Consider the following 21,684-nt stretch of genomic DNA (forward strand, 5'->3'; position numbering starts at 1 on the left):
ATAGGATCGAGCTCAATAATCTTGTCCCCCACCAAGAAATAGTATGTGGAGATTCACTGTCTAGGTTCACACTGTGATAAGGGGCACTAAGGAGACATATCAGACAGTGCCTGGCGACCATGGAATCTTACCCCAGGAAAGAATTAATGGCTTCTCGGAGAGAAATTTAGTGAGAAAATAAATAAATAAAATTAAAAATAATACCTTCAATATTGTGTTCAGTTCTCAGCAAGAAAAAAAAGTGACGAAAGTGTGTAATATTGGCCCGGAATTTGCAGGGCAGCGGTGCCACAGTAATGGCAAAATAATGGCGAATGCTACTAAAGTCCCAGGAAATGATCAAGTTTGTGACTAACGACACAGTTATAGCAACATCATAATTCGCTGGGACTTTAGCGTCGCTCTGCCGGAACCATCATTCAAACTGCAAAGGATCATTATGCAAGCTCCGCCTCAATTGGAAACAGCGGTAAAGGCCAATTTGTTGCATTAAGTCCAGTTTTATTGCCCCTTGTGGGAACTCCATTTCAGAAAGGCACTGGGGAGTCGGGCTCAATAAATTTGTTAGTACTGGGACAATTATGGGGGTAATTTTAACCTAACTTGCCGGGTGGAAAATCAATGGGATTGGTTGGAACGCTGGTTTTACACCCCACCCAATATTACTCTCCATTGACTGGTGAAAAACTAACGTTACACCCGATCCCACTAGTTTCCCAACAGGCGAGTTAGGTTAAAATTACCCCCCCCCCCGCAATGAGATAGACTGTTAAAACTTAACACGGAGTGCATCAAATGATTCCATAGCAACATTGTGCAGGGCTTTCCAATGAAAATATTGTTTATACTTGATCTGAAAGTACAAGAATTATACATTGCTCATGAGCTGTTTTTAAAAGTGATAAATTATTTCATTCAGACAATGCCAAGTCACTGCAAGCAGTGGACTTTACCAGTAATCACTATTCAGGTTTCAGAATTAATCTCGGATTTACCATTAAAGATGTTGAACCACTAACAGAAAGGTACAGATGAATTTGGCCCGGATCATTGAAGATTTGTGAATTATCAACAACATCCTGGTGATAACAGCAAAGGTACTTTACAAGAATATATCAGACAGTTTGATCTGTGTTATTTTCAAAGGTCTGCTGTATTCTTCCATTTTACAACAGCAATAGGATCGTCACTGAGCGACAGCGCTATTGCCTCCAAATAAAATTGACCTGTGTACCCTGTGTACATAACGAGCCCGCTTCTGAGCGGTAGCACCACTTCAAAGCTCCGTGAATGATGCATATTTTTTTATTCGTTCATGGGATGTGGGCGTTGCTGGTAAGGCCAGCATTTATTGCCCATCCCTAATTGCCCTTGAGAAGGTGGTGGTGAGCCGCCTTCTTGAACCGCTGCAGCCCGTGTGGTGAAGGTTCTCCCACAGCGCTGTTAGGAAGGGAGTTCCAGGATTTTGACCCAGTGAAGATGAAGGAACGGCGATATATTTCCAAGTTGGGATGATATGTGACTTGGAGGGGAACGTGCAGGTGGTGTTGTTCCCATGTGCCTGCTGCTCTTGTCCTTCTAGGTAGTAGAAGTCGTGGGTTTGGGAGGTGCTGTCGAAGAAGCCTTTGTGAGTTGCTGCAGTGCATCTTGTAAATGGTACACACTGCAGCCACGGTGCGCCGGTGGTAAGGGAATAAATGTTTTGGGTGGTGGATGGGGTGCCCATCAAGCGGGCTGCTTTGTCCTGGATGGTGTCGAGCTTCTTGAGTGTTGTTGGAGCTGCACTCATCCAGGCAAGTGGAGAGTATTCCATCACACTCCTGAGTTGTGCCTTGTAGATGGTGGAAAGGCATTAGGGAGTCAGGAGGTGACTCACTCGCCACAGAATACCCAGCCTCTGACCTGCTCTTGTAGCCACAGTATTTATGTGGCTGGTCCAATTAAGTTTCTGGTCAATGGTGACCCCCAGAATGTTGATGGTGGGGGATTCAGCGATGGTAATGCCATTGAATGTCAAGGGGAGGTGGTTAGACTCTCTCTTGTTGGAGATGATCATTGCCTGGCACTTGTCTGGTGCGAATGTTACTTGCCACTTATCAGCCCGAGCCTGGATGGTGTCCAGGTCATGCTGCATGCGGGCTCGGACGGCTTCATTATCTGAGAGGTTGCAAATGGAACTGAACACTGTGCAATCATCACCGAACATCCTCATTTCTGACCTTGTGATGGAGGGAAGGTCATTGATGCAGCAGCTGAAGATGGTTGGGCCAAGGACACTGCCCTGAGGAACTCCTGCAGCAATGTCCTGGGGCTGAGATGATTGGCCTCCAACAACCACGACCATCTTCCTCTGTGCTAGGTATGACTCCAGCCACCGCAGAGTATTCCGCCTGATTCCCATTGACTTCAATTTTACTAGGGCTCCTTGGTGCCACACTCGGTCAAATGCTGCCTTGATGTCGAGGGCAGTCACTCTCACCTCACCTCTGGAAGTCAGCTCTTTTGTCCATGTTTGGACCAAGGCTGTAATGAGGTCTGGAGCCGAATGGTCCTGGAGGAACTCAAACTGAGTATTGGTGAGCAGGTTATTGGTGAGTAAGTGCCGCTTGATAGCACTGTTGACGACACCTTTCATCACTTTGCTGATAATTGAGAGAAGACTGATGGGGCGGTAATTGGCCGGATTGGATTTGTCCTGCTTTTTGTGGACAAGACATACCTGGGCAATTTTCCACATTGTCGGGTAAATGCCAATGTTGTAGCTGTACTACACCTAAACATTCACTCCCTTCACCACCGGCGCACCGTGGCTGCAGTGTGTACCATCCACAGGATGCACTGCAGCAACTCACCAAGGCTTCTTCGACAGCACCTCCCAAACCCGCGACTTCTACCACCTAGAAGGAAAAGGGCAGCAGGCACATCGGAACAACACCACCTGCACGTTCCCCTACAAGTCATACACCATCCCGACTTGGAAATATATCGCCTTTCCTTCATCGTTGCTGGGTCAAAATCCTGGAACTCCCTACCTAACAGCAGTGTGGGAGAACCTTCATCAAACGGACTGCAGCGGTTCAAGAAGGCAGCTCACCACCACCTTCTCAAGGGCAATTAGGGATGGGCAATAAATGCTGGCCTTGCCAGTGATGCCCACATTCCATGAACGAATAAAAAAAAACTGGAACAGTTTGGCTAGAGGCGCAGCTAGTTCTGGAGCACAAGTCTACAGCACTACAGCCGGGATGTTGTCGGGGCCCATTGCCTTTGTTGTATCCAGTGCACTCAGCCTTTTCTTGATATCACGTGGAGTGAATCTATTTGTCTGAAGACTGACTTCTATGATGGTGGGGATATCGGGAGGAGGCCGAGATGGATCATCCACTCGGCACTTCTGGCTGAAGATGGTTGCAAACGCTTCAGCCTTGTCTTTTGCACTCACGTGTTTGACTCTGCCATCATTGAGGATGTTCACGGAGCCTCCTCCTCCCATTAGTTGCTTAATTGTCCGCCACCATTCACTACTGGATGTGGCAGGATTGCAGAGCTTTGATCTGATCCGTTCATTGTGGAATCGCTTAGCTCTGTCCATAGCATATTACTTCCGCTGTTTAGCATGCCTGTAGTCCTGTGTTGTAGCTTCACCAGGTTAGCACCACATTTTTAGGTACACCTGGTGCTGCTCCTGGCATGCTCTTCTACACTCCTCATTGAACCAGAGTTGATCCCCTAGCTTGTTGGTAAGTGTAGAGTGAGGAATATGCCGGGCCATATGGTTACAGATTGTGCTGGAATACAGTTCTGCTGCTGCTGATGCCTACAGTGCCTCATGGATGCCCAGTGTTGAGCTGATCGATCTGTTCTGAATCTATGCCATTCAGCATGGTGGTAGTGCCACACAACACGATGGATGGTGTCCTCAGTGCGAAGACAGGACTTTGTCTCCACGAGGACTGTGCGGTGGTCACTCCTACCAATACTGTCATGGACAGATGCATCTGCGACAGTTAATTGGTGAGGTTGACGTCAAGTAGGTTTTTCCCTTGTGTTGGTTCGCTCACCACCTGCCGCAGGCCCAACCTGGCAGTTATGTCCTTCAGGACTCGGCCAGCTCGGTCAGTAGCGGTGCTACCGAGCCACTCTTGGTGATGGACATTGAAGTCCCCCACCCAGAGTACATTCTGTGCCCTTGCTACCCTCAGTGCTTCCTCCAAGTGGTGCTCAACATGGAGGAGGACTGATTTATCAGCTGAGGGAGGACGAAAGGTGGTAATCAGCAGAAGGTTTCCTTGCCCATGTTTGACCTGATGCCATGAGATTTCATGGGGTCCAGAGTCAATGTTGAGGACTCCCAGGGCCACTCCCTCCTGACTGTATATCACTGTATCACCACATCTGGTGGATCTGTCCTGCTGGTGGGACAGGACATACCCAGGGATGGTGGTGGAAGAGTCCGGGACATTGGCTGAAAGGTATTATTCTGTGAGTATGGCTATGTCAGGCTGTTGCTTGACTGGTCTGTGGGACAGCTCTCCCAATTTTGGCACAAGTCCCCAGATGTTAGTGAGGAGGACTTTGCAGGGTTGACTGGGCTTGGTTTGCCTTTGTCGTGTCTGGTGCCTAGTGGTCCGATGACGGGTGGTCCATCCGGTTTTATTCTCATTATGACTTTTCGTAGCTAGATTGTGCAACTGAGTGGCTTGCTAGGCCATTTCAGAAGGCGATTAAGAATCAACCACATTGCTGTGGGTCTGGAGTCACATATAGGCCAGACCGGGTAAGGACAGCAGGTTTCCTTCCCTAAAGGACATTAGTGAACCAGATGGTATTGCCACAAGTTTCTGTACGATTTGCACCGCTCTGCTGTTAGTCTCCCGAAAATGTCAGTTCACCCTCAACTTCCCCGTGAGTTTCAAGAAATTGCTGCATTTGCACGTTAATTGCCAATTAATCTCGATGCAGAAAGTTAGCACTGCTACTTAACAGCGTAAGTACCTTTTTAATGTCACTCAACCTCTCCGGCCCAGAAAGGGAATAATATGAATTGCAAAGACTCAGTCCTGCAGGTAGTAAATTGTTGTTAGAGTTTTAACATTTAAAAATGTTTATTTTTAAATTGTTTTCATACTTCACCCCGATGTCTCTTTCTCTCACTTTTAATCCAATCTTTCTTTCCCTCTCTTTATTTCTCTTTCTGTCCCTGATTTGATTCCAATTCACCCTATTTCCTTCTCCATCGTTCCTCTGTTTCTTTCTCAATCCTTAAATCTCATTGGTTAAGGAGATAGACTGTTGTTCCTTCTGTTCACTAAGGTCCCAGATGCCCCATTGCCTCTCAGCACCGTTATCAGCTCGCACTTCCAGCAACCTACAAGGCAAACATTTTCGAGCTGAAGGGTGACGGAAAAAGTCTAACTAACAATGTCCCGCTCCAGCAAATTCTGGGCCGAATTTTTGCTTTAAATCTGTGCTGGAGGATCAGGGCGACCAACGGTTTTACTTATGGCAGCCGTCGCCAATCAAACCGCTGTAGAAAATTCCTGGCAAATGTATTTTTAAAAAATGCACATAAAGGAGTACCGCCGAGGACAGATGTTGTGAGGCCCTGCCAGGGACATGGGACCTCGGAGGCAGTGGGTCATGAAATCAGGTGCCTTCTGATTCACAGCGTGCCTGATTTTCCGACAGCTGTTTTAGGGCTTTTTTTGGGAGAGCTCACGCCACCAGCATGTGAGGGCCTTATTAACATATGGAAATTATTTAAAACAAATATCACCCCCAAATGTCATTAATTCAGGTGAGGTTCCACCCACATCATTAGCCTCATCAATAAAAACTGGGCACATGGCTGCTGAGAAGGTAAGACCTGCTTGTTAATGCTTCTTTCATAGAATTACATAAAATGTACAGCACAGAAACAGGCCTTTCAGCCCAACTGGTCTATGCCAGTGTTTATGCTTCACACAAGCCTCCTCCCACCCTACTTCATCTCACCCTATCAACATATCCATCTAGTCCTTTCTCCCTTATTATCTAGAATTCACTTAAAAGCACCTATGCTATTCGCCTCAACTTCTTAAAGGCATATTGTGTTTTTGTAGCCTGCATTCAAAGTTTCTAATTTAGGGCTGGAATGATTTTGCTATTTCTGCACTGATGATTTTGAAAAGTTTTTTTTCATTATCTGGTGCTGCCATTTTACACCATCCTTCAATTTATTGTGCCACAATCCTCCTGCAAAACAAATTTGTACCTATGAATATCAGAAGGATGGGATTGGCTCTGTTAGCTTCCATACTACCACATGATTTGGATGAGGAGGACCATTTTGTGAGGGACATCATCTGCAAGTACAAAGACACCTCAGGTACAATGTGCATTGGCGTCACTACCCCAGGTTTTGTGTTTACTGACCATCTTGGATTGTCAGAGGAGACATATCTTCATCACTTCTACTTCATTGCAGACACTGTGACTGAACCATACCATCTGCCGCAGTCAAGAATTGTTTGCTGTCAAGGTCACCACTACATTAAGCTTCTATGCAACAGGATCCTTCCAGACCACCACATGGGACATCTCCCTGTTAAGCAAATCTGCAATTCATTCCTGCACAAAGCAATGACTGATACCATGTTTGACAGGGGAAGCATCTTTATCACTTTCCCAGGGGAGACAATACACCAAATGGAAAGGGCACAGAACTGAACAACCTGGCAGGCTTCCCAAGGGTGCAGGGCATTATAGAAGACACTCATGTGGCCAGCAGGGCTCTCAGTACAACCCCGCGACAATCCCGGTACATGCATGAGCATGAACACTCCATTAATGGCCATGTGCTGACCACAAAAATGCTATCCTGTGCATTAATGGCTGTTATCCAAGGAGTACCCATGGTGATTTTATTCTGCAGTGCTTGCATTTTTGAAAGTGCTGAGAGAATGAACAGATGACTTGTGGAAGATCAGGACTATTCTTCACACTCATGCTACATGACTTAAATTCAAAACACCACACAGCAGTAGGGCGCAGATACAATCAACCTGTGGCAGCATGTGAGTTGCTGTGGAGCACGCCACTGGCTGGGGTGGGGGAGCACGAGGGATAGGGGGCTGCTGTACAATCTAATTGAATTCTGCAAATCATTATTGCAAACTACATGCTGTACAGTCAAAAGAAGGAATGAGCATGCAGCTGGAGGATGAGGAGGCAAATGAGGCTACAGGCCCACCTGAAGAGGGGGAGGAAGAGGAAGGAGAGATGATGGCCCATGATATTCAGGTAAGGAGATTGGTCCAAAATTCTGTCATTGAAGACAATTTCCAGTGAATAACAACTACTTTCACCTGCCATCATTCATCAACTTATGATATCTCACACAATGGAGGGCTCATAAACAGCACATTCCCTGTACATAACCTCTAGACTTGATGACTGTGACGCTCTCTGCTGGCCTCCCACCCTCCACCCTCCATAAACTCCAATTTGTCCAAAACTTTGTCACAAGTATCCTGTTCTGCACTAACTCCCACTTCCCCATCCACTCCCATCCTCGCTTCTACCAGTTCTCCAAAGAATAAAATTCAAAATCCTTTTTCTCATCTGTGAATTCCCTCGATCCCCTTGACCCACCCTATCTCTGCAATCTCATTTCACCTTTTATCCCCTTCCAAATGATCCATTCCTCTGACCTGCTCGGCATCTTTCCCTCTCATCACCCCACCATCTGTGGCAGAGCATTTAGACACCACAGTCCTATTCTTTGGAATGCCTGCATTAACCCTCTCCACCACTCCACCTTCCTCTGCACCTTTAAAAACTTCCTCAAGACCCACCTCTTTTACCAAGTTTTCAGGCACACTTCCTAATTTCTCTCTCCTTGACTCATCGATCATTTTCCCTACACCTATTTGTGAGGTACCCTGGGACATTTCTTTATGTTCAAGTTGCTTTAAAAATGTACGCTGTTGTTTTTGAGGCAGCGTTGACCTGTTCTGCAATCTTCTTCCGTGCAGCTTGTGCTACTGCCTTTGCAGAAGGGTGGACCTCTGCCCTGCAAAGCTGATATCAGCTGCTGTGGCAGTAAGGGGTTACAAAGAGCCTCAACGCCCCTAGGTTTAAGAGAGGATAAAATCCAACAGGGTTCCTGCTCTATATCGTTATAAGAACATAAGAACATAAGTGATTCCTGCTCAAATGTATGTATGTGGACATTGGGTGAGGATGGGATTAGGCTCAGATGTGATGTCCCCTTCCCCCTCTCCCCCACCACTGTTAAGACTCGCACATGACTAATGGCCACTTAGGCAGGTTACCAGCGGGCAACTAGAGTCCATGGAGCTGTACCCCAACAAGGAGCCAATGCCTTCAGGAAATGAGGGAGAAAAGAAAATTGATGATCGAAGTAAAGTAATAAAATAAATGAGGAAATATGAAACAAGAGACTCTCAAGATCACATTGGAACAAAGAGGTATATTTTTGTTGTCAGTGCAGAGCTATAGGCACTGGCAACACAGTATGAATATTTGGATGGCCAGCCCCCAGTACTATCCATCCATTGTGCCTGGAGCATTAAAGAGGAAAACTTACCTCAAACAAGGTTAAGCTAAAAGGTGGAGAAAATGGAAATTAAATCAAAAGCGAAACAAGAAATAGCAAACTAAAATGAAGAAAAGGAAAGAATATTACTGCAAGTGGTAGAAAAAATGAGCAGAAATATACAAGAAAATAGTAAAAGAAAAGTCAATAAGAGAAAGGAATCATGTGAGTCTTGTTTCTTCTTTGTCATAATCTATTTTTTCATTCGCTTTTTGTGCCTGCCAGTATTCTAAGGCACATCTGGTAGTGAGTGAATCAGTATCTAATGCTTTCTGTATATGTTTTTTTTCTGTCTGGGATCCTTATAAAAAACTATTGCATAAAGTACTTTATCTTAAGAACTCTGTAAACACAATTCAAGTCATCAACATTTATTTATGGGGGTTTTAAAATTACGAATTTTGCAGATTTATTTGTTTCACTTCTTAATGGTGCTAATGTTATTACATTTCAAAGTGGGCTGTATTTTATGATGATGGGGTACTTGGGTATAAGATAAACAGACGGGAACTCAGTTAATGTTTGATGTCCGTCAGCACCTTCCATCTGATGAGGGTTTCAGATAGCTCCTTTACATGCTTGCCAGTCACCAATAAAAAACATACTTTCAGTACATACCATGCAATGTAGTATAGTATTTACAACCAACAGGAAACATTCTTCAGTGATGTGTAACTAGTTTTTTAAGGTTTTCACCCCATGACACTTACAGTATTTGCATGTTGCAATGTAGTTGTAAAGAGAGATTGTACGAAGCCTACTGCACTAGGATCCACTGTCCAATGATGAAGCATAGTAAAGTAATGGTCAAAATTCCACATAATACAGCTCATGGTTACAAAAAAAATGCATTTTAGTTAATAGAACGGTGCAGGTAAATTCACCTACATGAGCCATCAAAATAACATTAGGTATTTTTTTGTATCGGATTTGAATATTTTGACACTGAATTCACAAAACCGATGAATGAAATATAAAAATTTGGAGTGTGTCCAAGACATGTGAGCATGACATAAACTGTTTTGATAACATATATGGAATGAACAGAAAGGTGCAAAGGAGTGAACTACCCTGCTTAAAATGTCGATGTGCCTTATATGAATGACAATCTATGCATTGATGTTGGTGCCAGAAACTGTGCACAGGCAAGCATTTTTTTCTTAAGAACAATAATACAGAGTTAGTAGATTACTCCCACAATATGGATTTCTTTGCAACATGAGGTTACACATTCTGGTTCCTAACTTTTTTCTGGTGCATAATACTCTAATTAGAATTATTCCTAATGCAGTTGCATAAGAGAAGGGGTGAATCAAACAGGACTTTTAGTGGCTGCAAAACTGTAGTCCAAGGATTCCTATCTGTGACTGAAGTTATTCTAATAGGACAACCAATCATACATGTGGCTTTATTAGAAGGCAGGTGGTCATTTTAACAGGAATATTCAATCATTAGATCTAAATTTCCTGACTTCAACATATAGATGATCACAAAATAAATGCTGTAATAGTAAAACAATTCCTCTGCTGCTTCTGGATTATTCTTCAATTCACAGATAAAAGTGTTGAGATGCATGAGACAGATTGTTTTGAAGAGTAATCCCAATAACCCTGCCACAAGTTTAACATTTTGTGTGGGAAAACTGGTCTTTCTATAGTTTGAACTTTGAGTCATCAACTTGCAATTCAAATGGTGAGTGATGGGGAACATATCTTAATGTCATGGAAAAGCACTTTCCTGGATTGATAACCCTGTCATTATGTGATGTGACACTGATAATAAGCAGTTGACAACATTCTGCAGATTTAGAAATGGAGAGGGAGGTGATATACTTCCTTTAGTATCACAAAAGTGGAAGCAACTTGACATCCTACAGCAGTAATATTTGCTTCCCATTGTTAAATGACACCATATGCAGGACATATAATACACACTTTTCCTCATATTTGTTTTGGTATTATTTCCTTGCTCCTCATTATCAGGAAGAGTCTACGAGCAGAATGATGCCCACCATGGCACTGTTAAAGCCTCCATATAGACTGAGCAGTAAAAAAGAACTTACTTTTTATAGCACCTTTGATGACTGCAGGATGTCTCAAAGCACTTCATAGCCGATGAAAGCATAATCGCTATTGTAATACAGAGAAACATGGCAGCCAATTTGCGCACAATAAGGTCCCACAATCATCAATGAGATAAATGACAAATTAAACTGTTTAAATGATGTTGGTTGAGGGATAAATGTTGGCTAAGATACCAGGAGAATTGTCCTAGCCTTCTAAAAATGTCATGGGATTGTTTCCATCCAACCTGAGAGAGCAGATAGGGCCTTGGTTTAATGTTACAACGGCACTTCCGACAATGCAGCACTCTTTCAATACTGTACTGAAATGTCAGCCTAGATTATGTGTTCAAATCTTTGTGGTGGGGCTTAAACCAATGACCTTCTGACATAGAGGCGAGATAGCTAACATTGAACCAAGGCTGAGGCTCTAAAAGTTACATCTGTTGCAGAATTCAAGGACAGAGGTCTTCCAGTGACAAATTAACCTCTTAAGCAGAGTTTTAGGCCTAGAAATTTGATTGCGCAGAACCCGTTTTTCAAGCCTGAACCGGCGCTAAAGGGTCCAATATGGTGTGCGGTGTGCATGTGCTCAGTCTGCGCCGGAAATGTGCCGCACGCCATATTGGTTAGGACACCCGGTAGTCGCTCAGGGCACCCGCCTGAAACAGGCGTTAGGCCCCTTGCCTGTGCAAACTCGGGGCCGAAGATCTGTTTCAGGCCCCTTTGCCAAATTGGATTGCGACTGACTGCAGCATGCGCCAGTGAGCTGTGGCACCAGTCACAGCTGCAGAGGCATTTCGCCGGTCGCTAGGGCAGCAGGTAAGTCTAGGAGGGGTGTTGGGGCAATTGGGAAGGGGTGAGCATGGCTGACAGCTGCCGCAGTTTTGATGTGGAGCCAGGAAGCCAATTTGTGCTCCTCCTGGCTTCTCATTCAAGCACAGCAGCAAAACCGACGGTCCTTAAAGGGACCACTGGAGTCTGCCTCCAGAAAGGATATACTTACTTGAATGAGAAGCCAGGAGGAGCACAAGTTGGCTTCCTGGCTCCACATTAAAACTGCGGCAGCTGTCAGCCATGCTCGCCCCTTCCCGATTGCCCCAACACCCCTCCTAGACTTACCTGCTGCCCTAGCGACCGGCGAAATGCCTCTGCGGCTGCGACTGGTGCCACAGCTCACTGATAATCTAAATGTAAGGCCAGAGGACCAGGTTCTTTAGGCGCGATCCAATTTCTAAGCCTTACTACTTCTATTATCCTGAGTACAACAATAAATATCTTGCACCAACAAGCACCAATGGTTACCTATTTATAGTTCCAGTATAAGATCAAAAGAAAGGCAGAGTACTATTTAAATGGTGATAGATTGGGAAATGTTGATGTACAAAGGGACCTGGGTGTCCTTGTACACCAGTCACTGAAAGTAAACATGTAGGTGCAGCAAGCAATTAGGAAGGCAAATGGTTTGTTGGCCTTCATTGCAAGAGGATTTGAGTACAGGAGCAAGGATGTCTTACTGCAGTTATACAGGGCCTTGGTGAGACGACATCTGGCATATTGTGTGCAGTTTTGGTCTCCTTACCTAAGAAAGGATATGCTTGCCATAGAGGGAGTGCAGCAAAGGTTCACCAGACTGATTCCTGGGATGGCAGGAGTGTTGTATGAGGAGAGATTGGGTCGACTCGGCCTGTATTCACCCGAGTTTAGACGAATGAGAGGGGATCTCATTGAAACATATAAAATTCTGACAGAGCTAGACAGACTGGATGCGGGGAGGATGTTTCCCCTGGCTGGGGGGTCCAGAACGAGGGGTCACAGTCTCAGGATACGGGGTAGAACATTTAGGACTGAGATGAGGAGAAATTTCTTCATTCAGAGAATGGTGAACTTGTGGAATTCTCTACCACAGAAGGCTGTGGAGGCCAAGTCACTGAATATATATAAGAAGGAGCTAGATAGATTTCTAGACACAAAAGGCATCAAGGGGTATGGGGAGAGAGTGGAAATATGGTATTGAGATAGAGGATCAGCCATTATCATACTGAATGGCGGAACAGGCTCGAAGGGCTGAATGGCCTACTCCTGCTCCTATTTTCTATGTTTCTATGTTTCTATCAATGCTTTTTATATTTATTATCAGGACTGAAAACATTGGCCCAGATTTTGCTTCCAAAATAACAGCGAGTTTAAATCCCCTCAAAGATACGTTCTGTGAAATCTGTGGCAACTTATCAGTGAAAGCCTGGAACTCATAACGAGCACCTTCTACTTGGGCTACTGCCAATCTCCATACACTGTTCCCTAGTTTATATATTTACTGTTAAACAAGAAGTAGTTATTTTTTGGGCTGGGGTAGTACTGGTGCCTGCCATTAAACATGCAGAAGTAGATTAACTGAAGTGGGGAACACTTATACTGACCCCATGTACTAGCTGAAGTCCAAAACAGCACCACACATGTGCAATGGTGGTGCACAAATGCCAGCACCAATTAACACTTCTGAGTGGTTGATGGGTGAAGTTGTGTTAAAGGTTTATACACGTATTAGTAGGCTGGGGATGGAGCCATCCCCTAATTTCAGTCCCCCCTCCGCCCCCATCTCCATTTCCTTCCTTGCTGAAAAAGATGTGTTGTAAACAATTTTACAACACCAAGTTATAGTCCAGCAATTTTATTTTAAATTCACAAGCTTTCGGAGACTTCCTCCTTCCTCAGGTAAATGTTTCAGGAGCTCCTTGAAGCCTACGCATTTATACATATAGAACAATACATGGTGTTTACAGACTGCCATGATGTGGGACTTGGTAGAAAAAGATGTGGGACTTGGTAGAAAAAGATGTGGGACTTGGTAGAAAAAGTTCACAGGACAGTGGGGAAAGAGCAAGTAATGTAAAGGAAAAACATCGAAAGAGAAACTTAATGTCATAGAGGATCATAGAGTTAGCTTCCTGTACTGCATTTACAATGGATTGAAAGAGTTCACTACTCCATTTGTTTTTCTCAATCAATGGAAAATTCACCGGCAGTAGCAAAGGCTAGTAAGTAATATCATGTGCATGCATTTCAATGTGCATTCATAGATGCCTGCCTCACCCCGCTCACTTCTTTACAAATATGCAAGTGTATTCTATTGATGCATGATCCTTGCTACAACTGTTACACAAATGCTGGTGGTCAATGCATCAGCATGTAACACCAGCAACAAGCTCCATATAAACTTCCTCAGAAGAATAATAAAATAGGTTTCACTGTCAGTGTATGTGTGAGCTTTGCAGCTGAAGATGTAATAAAGATGGATATGGTGATGCAAACAGTGCTGTTAATTACTCCTTGTCTGGAGTATATCATCTGTTTATAGGACCTCTTTCCTGTTAGTTCTGACCCTTTATTTAGCCCACAGGAGAAAAAGTGCTGGAAAAGCAATATTAACAATATAGTGCACGAAGATATGAAGGAAACAGGCTATGAGTTGCTCTAGGGTATTTCATAAAGCTTAAGCCGATGTAAAGCATAGGAAAGGAATTCAAAATTCACACAACTAATGTTGTTAATGTATGGTTATCAGTGAACATGAGCATTTTCTGCAACAACAGAAGTATCCTTTTTAACATGGTCATCTGGGATTAAATTGGTAAACCTGTCAATAGTGCCAAAATTAACACAGTAAAGTGTCAATAAAATGCATGAATCAGTGTTAAGTTGTCAGCCATTTCTAGTTCCACTGGTGCAATACCTTAATCAGTTACATTAATTATACTCTAGGCTCTAGATGTAAATGAAGATTAAAGGTTTCACAAAACAATCTCTATTAAGCTAGTTTACATAGTGCTTCTGAAATGCAAATGCCAATAGAAAGTGGAAAAATGAGAGCGGAAAACTACAGACTATAAAATTATTTACACATAACCTTTCCACACTAAAGATGGATCAGGAAAGGTTGAAGGCATGCGAATTTCAGTGGATGATATAAACACTTAATTTTCCTTTATTACCCATTGGTTTAAGTTTTGCCTCCCAGACGACAGACCTGCAGTGTTTAGAGAAATCAGTCTATTTATCATCCAGCTCTGACCGAACCATCCTCCCTTTCTATAATAAACTGTGATAGGGGGCTGTGTTCCATCATGGATTGAATTTATGAAGCTAACTCAAACGTCATCCAAAGAATTTATGAATCTTGGTTAATAATCAGCTTTGGGCACTTCTTAGGAAAAAGAATCACATTTTGAAGATTCAAAGGTCTCTTAAATAGCCCAGGGGAACTGACCTTGCATCCCATTAGAGATGAAACCTCACTGCTGCAAGGAATTCTCTGTCAGAGGTAAAACATTTCAGCCTGTACTCCCTTCAAATGTCTGTAACTCCCTCAGTCTAACTCTTTTGAAATCATCGGAAGAAATGTTAATACTGCTTGGGGAAACTAATTTACATTCTTTTGTTGTTCAAAAAATGTTCAAGAACGCAATTTTTTTTTGTTGCTTTCTGACTCTTTTGACAGTAGGATAAAGTATCAAAAAGTTGTCAAATGTAGGAATGTCAGTTACTTAAGGGTTAAGAGGAGAGCCGCCATCGCTGGTTTTCTTGTTTCTATACAGCTGAATATTCTCCTTATGACAGTTTAAATCAAAGTAGTTACAGCAAAATTCCATTCTAAGCATACAGCAGAGTGCTAACATTCATCTTCAAATGACATCTGTTGAGAAATTTCAATAACTTAATGGTTATAAGGCTTGTGGGGGATAATAGAGAGATTATGACATAAAAAAATGCTGAACCCTCGTGGGGAAAATGGCTCGCATAAACTTTTGATTTTTGTAATTCAAAGTAATGCAGTTTCTGACGCTCCAGAGACAGAACAGTTATGGTGTGCAATAAGCATTTAAACGCTGATGTATAACAGATTTCACTGGTGCCAAAAGCAGGTGCTGTGTATTATCATTCAAAAGCATTATGCTGCCTCCATTTAATGCAAGTTGCACTAGAAACATTTTTTTTAAATTTTGTTTTCTATTTTCTTTGTCTTCTCCTCTTCTGAAAGCAATGAATCTTAATGGAGGTGGGGGGAGGGGTTCTGATTCCTTGGGTGTTGGCAGCTCTCCAGTACATCATCAAGTGCCATGTCTTCATGTGTGATATTCCAAGAGGTTATTCAACTGTGAGAGGTAGCGCAGTGGAATCTGGACCTTTCCTCTCCTGTTGTTCACATATTCAGCCTTTTGAACTGAAGACAATAGACAGTAAGCCGAAGACAGCAGTCTGACTGACTTTGGCCTACCTAGCTAAGGAGTACAATGGCCCATTTTAGCACCCCTCCTGCTTTTCCTACTAGGGTCAGCCAACTCAGCACAAACCAGGGATTGTACCTGGTCTATATAAACACATACCACATTGGAAGGTGCATTTATCAATTGAGCCATTGGGGCAGCTTGGACTGGAAGCATGAATGGAAAATACTGCATTGCAAGTATCGAATGCAAGTATACTGGCTTGTTGTTATCAGGTATATGGGGCTCAATTTTAAAAGGGTGGTGGGATGGCAGCGGGGGATGAAGGTGCGCATGGCAAACCCGAATAAAAAAAACTTACTTTTCCGACGCGATCGCGATGTAATTGATGGTGATTAAAGTTGTTTCCGGGTTTCGCGCCCGGCAGCCAGCCTGATTGACAGGCCAGCTGCCGACAGGAGCTGCAACGCCGAGGGTGTGGGGGAGAGAAAGAGAGAGAGCGAGACGTCATCCGGCACTGGAACAGAGAGTAGAGGGTGCTGAAGATCTCGGTGTGGGGGGGGAGGGGTGGGTGGGGAGAGGGGAAGATCGGGGCGGGGGGAGGGGGGAAGATATGAGGGGAGAGTGGAAGATCGGGTGGGAGAGGTGGACGTCGGAGAGGGAGACATCCGACATCGGAGCAGGGTGGAAAGGTAGGTTTATTTTATTTTTTAACTTTGTGCAATGGTTTTTTATTTAACTAATTTTGTTTTTTTCTGCCTGATTCGGCCCTTCACACCAGGTTTCATCAGGTATGAATCGGAAGCCGTGGGAAAGCCGCCCAGGTAAGTTCAAAATCATTTTAACTATCTACTACGTCAGAAATAAAGTCCCTTAAGCACCTCAATGAGGTACATTTGGTTCTTTAACTATCATCCCGCCAGCTTTAATTGCCGGTGGAACTTCCGCGTTCGTGAGGCGCACGCGCATACAGACGCGTCTGTGGGGAACCCGGAAGTCGGCGGGTTGGCGCCGGCTTCCTCACCCGCTCGGGATTTCCCTGATTTTCGCAGCACCCCTGCCCCCAATGCACCCACAATTTCCTTTGAAAATCAGGGCCATGATATCAATTAGTTACAAACTCACAAGACTCCAGCTTGTATGGATATTCTTATTCTGAAATTCCACTTGGGACAGCATGATTTTGATTGATATAGTGATGTCTATGTGAAACTCTGTGTCAGTTTATTTTTATTCTTCTACATTTCTAAGCATGTTATGGCACTGAACTTGAGATGACTTTTATTGTCAATATAATGTAAGTTTTAGTCACGAAAGCCTGTAAGCTAGTGATGTGCACTCTTGGTTTGGAACCATTACCACTCTTGTATTATCAAAATATTAAACTGTAAAAATATTGTTTATCATCATAACTGTAAGCCTTGGCAGAAATGAGTATGCTTCTGATTCTAACTGAGCATCAGGTTGGAATCTAGTCTGCATTGAGAGTTTACAACATTCTTCATATGTCATTCTTTTAAATGTGGAAGTCTCTGATGATAAACAATATAATAATTCCAAAACAATGATCTCTTAAAAATCCAGATTACTCCATTATCCTTTTAACAAGAACATCTGTTTCTTGTGTATGTTTTAAGAAGTTTTAAAATAATACTAATTACATTTCCATGGAAATTGGCTGGGAGGAGTTTCTGAGCACAATAGAGTAAGGGAAAGGAATTACCATTAACCCAGGCTGATTCTGCAATTTAGTGATTTGACTTTTGTTTAATTCCCTCACCCTGTCAAACTCAGTAATAACTTTAAACTAGTTCCCCAAGTGATGTCATCAGCACTCATTGCATAGTTTTCAAAAATCCACAGAATGGAATCCAAAAAGGACATTGATAGTAATCATATGAGAAGCTGGGAACTGTGGAGGAGTGGAGAGATTTAGGGGTCCATTTACAGAAATCACTAAAAACTAGTGCATAGATACAAAAAATAATTTAAAAGACTAATAGAAGGTTAGCCTTCATCTCAAGGAGGGTAGAATACAAAGGGACGGAAGTTATGCTATAGTTGTGTAAAGCTCTCGTTAGACTGTGTTCAGTTCTGGACACCACAGGCTGGAAATTGGGCCATGTAGCGCCCGTTGTTTCGGCGCTACGCGGCCTCCTGAACATCCAACGTGACGTCTTGGCTGAGCACGCAAGTTTCTAGCGTGACGTGCGCTGGACGCCACCTTGGTATACATATTAACGTATGCGCAAATACCGAACACTGGCAGCATATAAAGTAAGGAGAAAATGGATACAATCAGTGTGCAACGCTGATTTAAAGTGATAGAGACCATTTTGGAACTTAACGCTCAACTCAATGTACAATCTTAACCACGACCATCTGAACGTGCCTTAGAGTGCCTGGAGGACCCCCACCAGCGCTATTTAAAGGGACCATGAAGGATTTATAGGTTAGTGGCTGGATTATTGCATCTGGCTGCCGATACATTTGTAACTGTTTTTGGAGGTCTCCTATACTTGAATACTAGGACTAGGGGACATAGCCTAACATTTAGAGCCAGGACGTGCAGGAGTGAAGTTAGGAAACGCTTCTACACACAAAGGGTGGGAGAAGTTTGGAACGCTCTTCTGCAAGTGGCAGTTGATGCTAGCTCAATTGTGAATTCTAAATCGGAGATTGATAGATTTCTGTGAACCAAAGGTATTAAGGGGTATGGGGCTATGACCGGTATATGGAGTCAGGTCACAGGTCCTCCACGATCGCATTGAATGGCGGAACAAGCTTGAGGGGCTAAATGCCACTGCCACTTGCTATCTCCTGATAGGCGCCACCTTCTCCTGCAAGAAAGCGGGACGTGTGTATGGGTGATGCGCCTGGCATGGTTGAATAGCTGCCAGTTTGCGTGACCTGTGAGTTGTGGGTGGATGGCTTGCAACAGTGGTAATGTGCAAGGGTGAGCGGAAGCATCTGATTTGAAGGGTTGAGTACTGGTGGAAAGAGTTTGTTGGTATGTGGGTGATGGGGGGGTGTAGTGCATGGAGCAATGGATGCGGCTCGTGGTGTAGTTGGTAGGAGACGCCACTTGGCAGTTGGTCTCACTCACCTTGATCACTCGTGTCAAAGCATTGAACTTCTTCCTGCACTGCATTCATGTTCGTGGTGCTAAGCGCCTGGCATTGACTTCGTCCCACACTGCCTCCCACTGCATTTTGGGCATATGTCTGGAGGGCCTCTTGCCACTCCCCAGCCCGCAGATATAGGATGTCCCTCCTTCTGTCCACCTCTTGCACCAAGGCCTCTAGTGCATCATCTGAGAACCTTGGTGCATGCACTCTCGCAGGCCTGGTACAAACTCAGATCGGCAGATTGGTGAAGTCTGGCATGCAGATGTGGGATTTAGTAGTGCGCAACCTTTATTCAATGTTTTAACATAACTCATCAGTGTGTAAACATAGGATGGGACCTCCATTTGTGTTTAGCGTGTGCAATGTCTGATCTCCGTTCAGACTCCACGCAGAAAGCAGACTGTCATTTTTAGCAAATAACAGGTACCAGCTACCTTTAAGAGATTTTAAGAGACAGCTTGCCTTTAAGTGATTGGGTCTCCTCCTACTGGTGGAAAGTGCAAATTGCATTGAATCCGCACGTCAATGCTGATTTCCAATGTTATTTGCAGGTAAGTCCTCAGGCCTCACGAAAGTCTCGTCCTGTCTGCGCAGGGGCCACTGGGCGCAGGTTAATAGCCGATCATGCTACCCATGCCCAATAATAGACCTTATCGAATTTTCCCCACACACCTCAGGAAGGATAGAATGGCCTTGGAGAGGGTTCAGCGCAGATTTACCAGAATGATACCAGGGCTAAAAGAGTTAATTTATGAGGACAGGTTGCAAAGACTAGGCTTGTATTCCCTTGAGTATAGAAAATTAAGGTGTGATATAATTGAGGTCTTTAAGATGATTAAGGGATTTAATAGGGTAGATACATATAATTACATAGAATGTACAGCACAGAAACATGCCATTCAGCCCAACTGGTCCATGCATTTGTTTATGCTCCACATGAGTTTCCCCCCACCCCTCTTCATCTAACCCTATCAGCATAACCTTCTATAGATAGAGAGAAACCATTTCCTCTGGTGGGGTGTTCAGAACAAGCTGGCATAACCTTAAGATTAGAACTAGACCCTTTAACAGTGATGCCAGGAACCACTTCTTCACACAAAGAGTAGTGGAAATCTGGAACTCTCTGCTCCCAAAAAGCTGTTAAGGCTAGGCCAATTGAAAATTTCAAAACTGAGATTGATAGATTTTTGTTAGACTAGGGTATTAAGTGTTACAGAACCAAGTTGGGTAAATGGAGTTAAAATGCAGATCAGAACATGCAACTGTTATGTTCCTATATTTCTTTTGAACTGTAATTTTTAAAAGGGGCATTGATGGCGAGACTCTCTCTAATTACTTGAAACATTATTTACATTGTCAATGGCAAGTTTGATATTGTGAACAAAATTTTTGAACAAAAAACAATTGAGGGAATAAGTGAAAAAATGTCTTTGGGCCATACCATGGTGAATACACCCCCAAGACTGCCTGAGAGGAAAGCTAATAAGAGAATTGGGATAAAAGACAAACAGCGGTAGGAAAGTGATTTCCCAAAGATTTGTACCTTTCTTGAAGCCTATTTTCTTCTCCCTGGAGAGAGCACCTGACATCGCATTCTGCTTCTTTTTTTGATATTGTAAGCATTGGACGGAACAATCTAATGTGTGCTTGACCACTCTGTAATCTGATACAGGTTGAACATTTTTAATTATCTGTTACCTTTTCCGTTCAGGTAAGCTACAACCACAACGATTGCCTGTCAGAATCTCAACATGAGACCCAGAAATGGGAAGTTTAAAGGCAGATTGAAGATTGTCAGCAACTGTGAATTGTTGACTTGACATTTCCTCTCCAAATAGGACCTGGTTTCCCTGAATGTGGAGTTATCAAAAGAGGGTTTGCAACTGTCCTTTGAACAGCTGTTTCTAGATGAATGAAAAATTGAACGGCATAGATTAGAGTTCCACCATGAAATACTCCATTTTGCACCCAAACAAAGGATCTCAAACATACCTGCCTGTGTTTGCTCTTGTAATGCTAGAGAATGTGATACTGGAGATGGTTTTAATAAAAAGGATCCAACTATAAGACTGGAAGAATTTCTCTCAATTAAATTAGATTTTGTTATTATCTAATAAAGAGTTGCAATAATTCTAAAGAGGGTTGAGACTGTTTAGGGATCGTTAATTCTTTCTTGAGGGGAATGATTCAAAAAAGAACAGCAGAGATCTCAATGTCCTGGCCAACATTTATCCCTCAACCAACATCATTGCAAAAGAAATGATCTGGTCATTTATCTCATTGTTATTTGTAGGACCTCACTGTGTTTCCCTGCATTATAACAGTGAGTGCAATTCAAAAGTACTTCATTATCTGTGAAGCACTTTGAAACGTCCTGAGGTCATGAATGGAGCTATATAAATACAAATTCTTCCTTCCATACTTTTTCTTTTGCCCTCAGTAGATAATACCTCAGGGCTCTAAAGCAATAAACAAAAGAAACCAATAACCAAGGCCATACACATGTTTTCGATTGTGTAGCACTTTAAGCATCAATCTAAGCATCTTTGTAACTCATCTTTTAGATAAATACCTCTTGCAAGAAAACTGTGTCTTGCATTACATCAGATATGATGCCTGTTTGAGCCCAGCTCTGTGAGGCTCTGTTGATGATGCACAGGCTGAGATGCC

The 21,684-nt window shown here is 43.3% G+C and overlaps 1 long non-coding RNA gene across 3 annotated transcripts in view; it reads left to right on the top strand.

Annotated features, from left to right (window-relative positions):
* LOC137333622 (uncharacterized) overlaps positions 1 to 21,081 on the top strand; it is a 51,543-nt gene extending 30,462 nt beyond the window's left edge. For all 3 annotated transcript variants that reach the window (XR_010965945.1, XR_010965944.1, XR_010965943.1), the window contains 2 exons: positions 16,668 to 16,710; positions 20,726 to 21,081. This is a non-coding gene — a long non-coding RNA (uncharacterized lncRNA). The remainder of the gene's footprint in view (positions 1 to 16,667; positions 16,711 to 20,725) is intronic.
* Positions 21,082 to 21,684: the final 603 nt, after the last annotated feature.

This window comes from Heptranchias perlo, chromosome 2 (assembly GCF_035084215.1).
Source record: "Heptranchias perlo isolate sHepPer1 chromosome 2, sHepPer1.hap1, whole genome shotgun sequence".
NCBI classification, from domain to species: Eukaryota; Metazoa; Chordata; class Chondrichthyes; order Hexanchiformes; family Hexanchidae; genus Heptranchias; species Heptranchias perlo.